Genomic DNA, 10715 nt, shown 5'->3' on the forward strand with positions numbered 1-10715 from the left:
TAAGAACAAATTATAGTTCATAATTTAAAAAAATATTTTTAAAATAATAAACAGAAAAACTATAAGTATAATTAATGTTTTATTTATATTAATTGGTTATTAGAATGTTCTATATAGAAAAAAATGATATTTAGTTCTCAGTACATGTTAGTGCTCTGTATGGTCTAGTCTAAATCAGTTCGGTCCGGTCCTAACACATATAAACTAACGAATCGTCTATTTGGTCTAGTTCATTATTCTTAAGGAGTGATTTGGTTCAGTCCTGTCCAGTCCTAGGATCAAATGCTTTATTTTCAGTCCAGTTCGGTTTCAAAAAAAAAAATGCTTATTTGGTTCAGTCCGGTCTCAGTTCGGTCGCGATCACAGTACTTACAATCTAAATGGGTTTGATTCACTTTGATTGTTCATTATTTTAACAGGCGGTGGGATAACGTTATGAAATTTATTGTAAGCGATCTGTTTATTTTTAGTGCCGGACGTGGGTATTTATTTTTTCCCCAAAATTACTTCGACGCGCGCGACGTCGATTTCTGATAAGAATAATAATATATTATACTATTACTATATACTCGCGAGCCTCGTTGTGGCCACCCCTGCTATCTAGCTATAATAATAATATAAATGTTATTAACATTCGTCATAATTAAACGTGTATGGTAAAATATATTCCACCGTCATTGGAGGAATTGGAAAATATAAAATTATTTTTAGTTATGATTTAGTTTTGATTGTCAATATTGTTACTAGAAATTAGTTAATAGTTATGAGCGGTTATGACTTTACGAGGTACGACATTTTCATATGAAATGTATGATACCTAATTATAAAATTGTTGTACTGTGTACGATTATCACTCTTTACAAACCTGGCAACACTGATTACTAAGTAAATCAGAGGAAACTATATAGTAAGATATTTTAAATTATTCCTGTTACATAACTCTCATTACTGGTCTTACTGCATGCTGTTTACTGTAAACTGTAAAAGTATAACTGTTGTCTGTTTATGCACATCTATGTATTTTAGGGTGACAATAAAAAAAAATTTATTTCTGAAAGTCCCACCCGCTTAAATTGTTTATCCAACTAATAAAAATGTTCACAAAAAATTTCAAGAAAAAATTTCAATTTTTATTGGTTGCGCAACTTGTTTTAAAAATATAATTGATATTTCAGTGTATGAATAAAAAAAAAATTTATTTAATAATTAAAAATAATATAAAAAAGTTATAGATCATCATAATTGTATATAAAATAATCATTACACAAAATGTCAATCATAGATTGTAGATTTATTTGGATTTGGATACTTCTGTCGGTGTTTTTCAATTACTTGTAAAAGATACTGCTTTTGTTCTTCTTGATTGGTGATTATCCCATTGAAAGTTTGAATCAACGAAATCCCACGTTCAGCTGCATCATTAACTACTTTTAAATGTTGAACCCTTTTACAACCGTCAACGAAATCTTTGTTATTTTCCCAAGTATCTGGATTCTGATTTAAGAAATCTTGGGGGATATCCAATGCTGTAAATAATATGAGGCTATTTTTAGAAACAAAATCAGACAATTGTACTGTTTGAACTGCAGTCGTTTCAACTGTAATACGCCGTAAAGGAAAGTCAGCTCCCTTTTTCACTAATGATTTAACCATATTAACTTTCATCTCAGAAGACACTTCGCTGTCAAAAATAGCTAATCCAATAAGTGTCTCACTTAAGTACCATAAATGTCTTGAGAAGCTTTTGGCAGCCGCGTTGCCTATAACTATATTTGATTTTTTATAGTTATCGATTTCCTTTAAAAAATTAAGATCGTTATAAGGAGCTTTCAAGTGCAGATAATTCTCTAGCAGTTAGTTTGAACTGTGATCGAAATAAGAAAATTTTCAAGCTATAAATTTATTTTGCCATCCATCTAGCTTGATGTAAAGCACCAGGCCTACGAATCTTAAAATTTTTAGCTGTTTCATCTCCTAGGAATATTAGGGAAAGTTGCAGCAATTCCTTGTAGTTATCTCTAGGCTGAAATGTCGCTAACTGGTCATTTATATACTTGACAAGAACATATTTTTGTGGATTTAATTTACTAGCCACTGTATCTTTAATTATTCCACTTTCGTATTTTTCTACGTAAATTTCGTTCCACTTTTCTGAAAATCGTTGAAATATTTTGATATTAGGACCACTTGAAGCTCCCATTAACGCATTAAATACACTCTCAATAATAAGTTCCAGTATGTGGTGTCGAGATGCTAAACTGAGGAGGTCTCTTTTAATTTTTTTTTCAAGAAGTACACACGCACCGGTCTTTACTCCACTGTTACTTGCTGTTGTATCAAAGGACATAAAATTAATGCGTTCAATTAAATTCCTTTCTTCAAGTAACTCAAACACTGCAGTTGCTTGGGCTTCCCCCGTTCCATTAGGAATTTTCGGCACACCAAGTAATTTCATAATACCATCCCCTGATACTATAACTGCTAGGCGATCAACTTTATCTTTTGAAGTTAAATCTGGAAGTAATTTTCTGTCCCAATGGACTGTCAATGGAATAGTCTGTAACGGGACAAAACCGCCGTGGCCATTTAGGTGGCGCGCTCTCGGTTCCCGTTACTCAACCGGTCCGTCTAATATACCTAATCTCATCACAAGGCATCGCCGCGGCGGTAACCTTTGTCCTCGCGATTACGATTACTGTCATTACAGTAATATTAATTATAATAATATACGCTACCCGGCGTAATTAATCGATTTCGTAGTCCGTAAAAACTTATCATTCAACAGTTAAATATTTAAATATGTCTAGCCGTAATCAAAATAATACAAATAATACAAATGATAAAAACAAGACATCTAATGTAAATGCTAATAAACTCAAGCCATCGAAGACACCTGCTAATAGTGATAATAAACGCAATCACTCAAGCTCGTCCAATTCAGAACCATCGTCACCAAAATTACTTCAAAATGTAAGCAAAAAACTATTCGTGACTCGTAATCGGTTTGATGTATTAAAATCAACGGAATCTACAGAAGGAACTTCCGAAACTGTTACACAGAAAAAACAGTCAATTGCTGATCCAGTTCTCACTTACTCTAAGCCACCCCCTCCAATTTTCATACGAGGCGTAGAAGACTTCCCGGGTGTTTGCACGAAATTAATCGAATTAATTGGTGTTGATAATTTTAATTGCAAGTCAACGGCTGATCATTTAAAAATCCAAACTTCCAATCCCGGAGCGTATAGAACACTAGTTCGCTACCTAAGAAATGCACAAGCTAAATTCCATACATTCCAGATAAATGAAGATAAACCAATGCGCATAGTTATTCGTAACTTGCACCCATCTACTACAACTTAAATGATCAAAAGCGAACCCGAACATCACCTATACGAAGTTAGGCAAGTTACGCAGGTTATTCACAGAATCAGTAAAATACCCCTGCCATTATTTTTTGTCAACCTCGAGCCAACAGATCACTCAAATGAAATTTTTAAACTTGAATCCTTCCTGCACACAAAAAGAAAAATAGAAGAACCTCATAAACCAAAAATTATTAGCCAATGCCAGAACTGTCAAGCTTATGACTAAAGCCTACTGCGGATATAGCCATCGTTGTGTCCGGTGTGGTGATGACCACCCTTCATCTGCCTGCCCAAATACACGTCAAGACCCAATGCGATGCGCCCTCTGCACAGGTAACCACCCTGCAAACTACAGGGGATGCACAGTTTATAAAAACCTCCAGCAACGTAAGAAAACCAACCTAAATAATCACAAATTACATGTAAACTCTGGTCTTAAGTCTAACAATGTACAAGATAGCCACCCACGTAATACCACTCCCAATAATCCTCCTCCTAGCCAATATCAAACGTATGCTTAGGCAACTCAAGGTCAACATGCACAATCTGATATTACTCTGTCTACTCCTGATATTAATTTGCTTATGGAAAGCTTTGTAAGCGAGCTTAAGATTCTTATCAATCCATTAATCTCATTACTTACTCAGGTAATCTCAAGTTTATTGGCAAAAAAAAAATGAATAATTCTGTTACAAATAACTAATAAGTCCCTCCTAGTTTTACAATTTAATGCTAATGGTCTTATAAACCATGTAAATATTTTACAAAATGTACTATATGATAAACGTATTGACCTCGCCCTTATCACAGAAACACACTTCACTAAATATACACATTTCTTCATACCTGGATACCAGCTAATTTAAACCAATCACCCAGACAATACGGCACATGGTGGTGTTGCAATATTTATTAAAAATTGAATACCTACACTTCCAACCTCAAACCAATTACTGTTTCGATCACATTCAATTATGTACAATAATGCTTAAGCTAAATAACATACCCATTACTGTAGATGCTTTTTATTCTCCTCCGCGCCACAATATTTCGAATACTGAATCACAGATTACTTCAATACAATCAAAAATAATTTTATCATAGGTGGCGACTTTAATGCTAAACATAGTGCTTGGGGTTGTCGCACAAATAACCCCCGTGGAAATGTCTTATATAATTTTGTCAACACAAATAATTTCAATATACTTGTGCACCACCGGGCTCTACCTATTGGCCTTCTTCCCCAGCTAAAAAGCCAGATATTTTAAATATATTTGTCACTAAAATTCCTAGTAATTTACACTGCCTAACTAACAATATATTAGATCTTAATTCTGATCATTCATCTGTTATACTCAATGTGCCTGCCACTGTTTTTGCACGAGTTGAACCCCCCTAGATTTTTTTCCACTTCTACTGACAGTCTTGAATTTCAAAATATCCTTAATCAACGAATCGATTTAAAAATCAAACTTAAGTCAAATCATGAAATCGATGAAGTGGTAAATAGCTTGACTATACTAATACAATCAGCTGCTTGTGAAGCCACCAAGCCTAATAAAACACATAATTATAAAAATAATTACCCAATAGTATCTGAGCAAATTCACTGCCTAATAGTAGAAAAACGAAGAGCTAGAGCTAAATACCAAGTTACTAGGCTTCCATCTCACAAAACGGCTTATAATAAACTCGCTAACTCGCTAAAAAAGGCTTTGGCCAAATATAAATCATATGAATTTGAAAAAAAATTACACTCTCTATCTGTCACTGATGGGAGTTTATGGAGGGAAACCAAGTGGTTACTTAAATATAAAACTGCTTCACCCCACTGTTAAATGATGACAACTTGCTTGCCGTATCAGATACTGAAAAAGCAGAAGTATTCCAAGTCCACTTTCTAAAACTTTTTATCCGCATGAAGACATCCATTTCCGCAACATATTATCGATGTTGAAAATTATTTACATTCTTCCTTACCAAGTGCTCGCCCAGAAAAATACTTTACACCCAATGAAGTTAAAAATATAGTCTCAAATTGCTCTCGCAATAAATCTCCAGGGTTTGATCTAATAACGGCTAATGTTGCTAATTGCTTACTGAACAAAGCCTTCATACTGCTTACTTACATCTACCATGCTATATTGAGACTATCATACTTCCCTACTCTTTGGAAGTTTTCACAAATAATTATGTTTCCTAAGCCGGATAAACCTCCTGACATCCCAACATCCTATAGACCCATAAGTCTATCACCATACTTCTCAAAAATTTACGAAAGACTCATTCTTAAACGTATTTATCCGTACATAATAGCAAAAAATGTACTCCCGTCCTCACAATTTGGTTTCAGAGCCAAACACAACACAATACACCAGGTCCATGAGTTATTGATGCAATCTCTGCCTCCCTCTAAAACAAATGCTACTGTACTTGCGAATTTTTAGACATCTCCCAGGCATTTGACAAAGTTTGGCATGAAGGTCTTCTGTTCAAACTTTGTAAATTTCTTTCTCCTACACTATTTCTACTAATGGAGTCATATCTTACAGACCAACATTTTCAAATACGTCAAGGCTCCGCCACCTCAAATATAGCCACAATTCGTGCAGGAGTACCCCAAGGAGATGTTCTTTCTCCTATCTTATTTAATATTTATGCTGCCGATCAACCTTCCACACAAAATACTATTGTTGCTGATTATGCTGACGATAAAGTCATATTGTCACTACACAATGATCTGATAATTGCTTCAAGAAATTTACAATCCCACCTAAATCTACTCTCAAAATGGTATGCCAAATGGAAAATTAAATTAAACAACAACAAATCCATTTACACAACCTTCACCCTAAGACACGGACATTGCCCTAACGTAACTGTAAATAACATACTTATCCCAGCTCTTGATACTGCTAAATATTTAGGACTAAACCTCGATAAAAGACTAACATGGCAAAATCATATAAGGAAAAAAAGATGAATACTTAATGCCCGCTCCCGTTCTCTAAAATTATTACTTTCTAAAAATAAATTCACATCTTTAAAAACCAAACTTCAAATATACAAATCACTTCTGAAACCCATATGGACGTATGGAATTCAACTTGGGGATCGGCAAAAAATCAAACTTAAATAAAATTCAGGCCTTCCAAAATATTACCCTTTGCAAAATCACAAATTCTCCCCCCCCCCCCCCATTCGTCTCCAACATGACCCTACACAAAGACCTGGTATAAAAACAGTAGAAGAAGAAGCTGCTATTTTCTATAAACGATTCTATAACAAATTAGAAAACCATGTTAATCCTCTAATAAAATGCTTACATATCCCGTCCCTTCCTTGATATCCTCGTCGCAGGCTGAAAAGGAAATGGTGTAGGGATCATCTAACTTAATTCTAACAAGTTGTAAGTAATCACATACTAAACAAGCTAAGTACTACCGATGGGTGGCTTCTTACTCATGTAACCCCATAATGTTTTGTTACCCTCATCTCACATATACTTATTATGCTTAATTGTAGATTGTATATTTCTTGTAAAAATAAAAAAATAAATTTATTAATTAAACATAAATACATAGGTAGTAGCCAGTAGATACTACCTGTATCGAATCGTTGTAATGTTATATTATGAAAAAAAAAACATTAATAATAATTATTATTTTTTATATATACAACTAAGACTGGACAACATAATTTAATGTTAATAATATTTAAAAAGAATAAAAGAATCATATCTTCATTTTGAGAAAAAAATAACAACAATGTATTAATTTTAACAGTATAATATAATATATTATATTATGATTTATAAAACAAAATTACATAGCTATTTATTAAATGGGTGCAATAGAGAAACAAATAAAATGTATAACATTTTTAAAATAATACTTCACTTAAAATTTTTATTTAATTAAACAGATATTACATAATTTGTAGTATTTAATAAATAAATATATTATTTATATGGTAGGTAGTATTAATGATTTATATAATAAGAGAAGAAAAATTTCTGATTTCCATGAATGAACTCACAAAGAAAATGATAACTCAAATGTCAAGAAATCTTAGGTACCCAAAACTTACTGCTGCATATTCCCAATAAAAACATACAAATCAGGTCTCGTAATATTTATTTTTTATCAATTAAATATTTAATAGTAGTGACATTAATTGTAATATATCGATAAATTGTGTTAATAATAACAATAAGTTTATAGTTGTATGTTTAAATAAGGAATGTATTATTTTTAATTTCAGAATATGAATGATTCTCAATATGTCAGAGATCTACTTGAGAGAAGCGCATCACTTTCACCCATTCCGTCACCTGATGACTTAATGTCAAGTATGAAGAGTATTAGTACTCAAATAATAGATGAAAAATTAAAATGCATTACATGAGACACTCATGTATGGAACTATACAGTAAAACTATTAGTACTTAGTAGACATAAGTGTAGTATGCCATCATCTAAAAATACACTTGAAATGTATGGGGAATTTAAAAATAAGAAGCGAATGCCAACAAATATAAAAGATGAGGCAATAAAAAAATGCGTGAAGTACTGTAGCACCAATGTCCAAAAAAAAATTGACCAATTTCACAAAAACCTGGACCTTTGATAGCTAACATAGGTCGAATACCCAAAGGTCTAGGTTTTTGTGAAATTGGTCAATTTTTTTTGGACATTGGTGCAAGGTATGGATCTACAGATATTCATGATATTTTACCCCACCCAACAACTGTATCCAAATATATTGTAAGCACAACAACCAAAATTAGAAAAATATTTTTTAAAGAAGTTTACAGTTAAATAAATGATAAGTACTGTGCTTCCACTTGTGACATGTGGACGGATAATTATAAAAAAAAAAAACAATTACATGTCGATCACAATAAATTAATTTTATTGATGACAAATGGTGTCTAAATAACCGTCTTTGTATACAGGACAGTACCCTTCATACGAAACAAAAACAGGTGAAAATATTAAAAAAATTATGATTAATACTTTTACTCAATTGACTGAAATTGCTGAAGAAAATAATAGTTCAGATTTGATGAATAGTATAACATTTGTTACTGATCAAGGATCAAATATAGTAAACGCATTAAGGAGTTATAAAAGACTTAATTGTTGTACTCATTTGATAAATACTATATTAAGAAACCTTTTTGATATGAAATTTTTATCAAAAGAAGACGACAATGGTTTTGTGCCCTTACAGCCTATAATAGATTTATTTACGGAATACAAAAATCTAATTAAGTTTATGAAGGGTTCTGGGAAAAACAACCAATTATCAATGGTCTTGGTCCAAGAAGTCGAAACTAGATGGAACACAAGATTATTAATGTTGCAATTTATTCAAAAAGCTCTACCAGAAATAATTAAGATCCATGGAGAATTGTTTTGACGCATACAAAATATTAATAAAGATCTTCTTCAAAGTTTGATTACTTTTTTGAAAGTGTTTAAAAATACTTCTGATGAACTTGAAGGGATAAAAACCTACAACTCAAAAGGTAGTTTTATTTAAATGTTTAATAAAAAATCATTTGATAAAATATGCTAATCAAGAAATTAACAATCTTGGTGAAGATGTTGAAGTCGACATAGACTTTATTATGAAGACACTGGGAAGTAAAACATTGGATATTCTTGATATTAAATTTCAATTAAGTAACGAGCACGAAATAGCTGTATTTCTATGACCAAAGTTCAAAATGCTCAAAATGTTTCCCCAAGAAAATGGTAAAAGAAATAGTATATTGGCTGACATAGAAACAACAACAGAAACCAATATGAATTCCCTCTCAGAAGAAGTTATATCTAAGGAAGCTACCATTTTTTTCTGAATGGGAAGATAGTATTCTAGAAGAAAGACCTCAACAACCGATTTATAAGTATAAAAAAGAGTTGTAAAGTTATAGAGAAGACATATATGATGATATAACTGATGACCAAATATTACATTTTTGGTAAAACAAACATTGAGATTTCCGTACTTGTCAAAACTAGCCAGACAAGTACTTGCTATACCAGCGTCCAGCGCAAGCAGTTAGCGTTCATTCAGTATTGCTGGTACAGTTATAGAAGAACGCAGAAACTGTCTTGAAGGTTCAACAGTTGATGCCATATTATTTTTAAACAACCATTTTTCTAATGAAAAATAAAAAAAAGTCTCAGTTTTTCCTTAATTTTTTATTTGTTTTCCATTGTGTTTTTTACTTTTAACCTCTCAAAGTACCAACTAGATTCACTTTCCTATCAGAAAAGATGCTGTTGAAAAACATCTAAGCATTTTTACAGTCTTAAAATTTGATGACTGATGAGAGACACAAATAAAAACACATAATTGTAAAAACAATACAATCATCGCTCCACTCAGAATCTAAAATGATTATTTAACTTAATACTTCATACATTTCATTAGGTATAATCACTAAAATGAGTTTAATTTTTTTGCTGTATAAATTTTCTTGATAGTTATGCACAGTGCACAATTACACACTTTAACACTTACACAGGTATATTAAATACATTATAAAAATTAGTTGGGAACTTCCTTTTTAGAGTAAATTAAAAGTAAATTATGAAACTTTAAGGATCTAACCGTGGTAATTGGTGAGATCTTATTTTATAAAATTATCATAAAATTAATTTAACATTACAATGTTTAAAATATTACCCAAAGAAACTACCGTACCTTCTGGTTTTCATTATCTAAGTCTAATATATACTAATATCATATTGGTGTCATTCACTTATACCATTTTAGCACATGAATACATTTTTGTTAAGGTACTCGCCACTATGGTTTGATTTAATAGTTTAAAATTTTTATAATTTTTTTTTTATAAAAACCCTACATAATATGTAGGGATATCTTATTCTGAAGTTAAGTTAATATAGAAATATGATAGTTAAGTCAAGAGTTTCTTACTTTTATTTTTATAACTGGTAAATATTACAAGTTAAGAAAAAAATAAATTTGTTAAAAATCAAATACTTTTTTACGGTCCGCTATACCTACTGCTACAGTCCAGATTGATTCAGAGTAGGTACTAGGTACAGACTGACCCATATAGTCCGGTCCGATCTAATACAAATCATATGATCCGATTTAGGCATTACTAACTGAACTACGGTCCGATCCATACACTTTTACGGTTCGGTTTAGAATGTTTAATGATCGAACCGGCAGTCCAGTCCCGGTCTACTCTATTAAATTTAATTAAATAACTGGTCCGGTTTGATCTAAAGATAATATGTATTATGGGTTCGGTCCGACTTTGGTCCTCTGTTTACTTTTAAGTATGAAACGGTCCGACTTCCG

Source organism: Acyrthosiphon pisum, chromosome X (genome assembly GCF_005508785.2).
Source record: "Acyrthosiphon pisum isolate AL4f chromosome X, pea_aphid_22Mar2018_4r6ur, whole genome shotgun sequence".
NCBI classification, from domain to species: Eukaryota; Metazoa; Arthropoda; class Insecta; order Hemiptera; family Aphididae; genus Acyrthosiphon; species Acyrthosiphon pisum.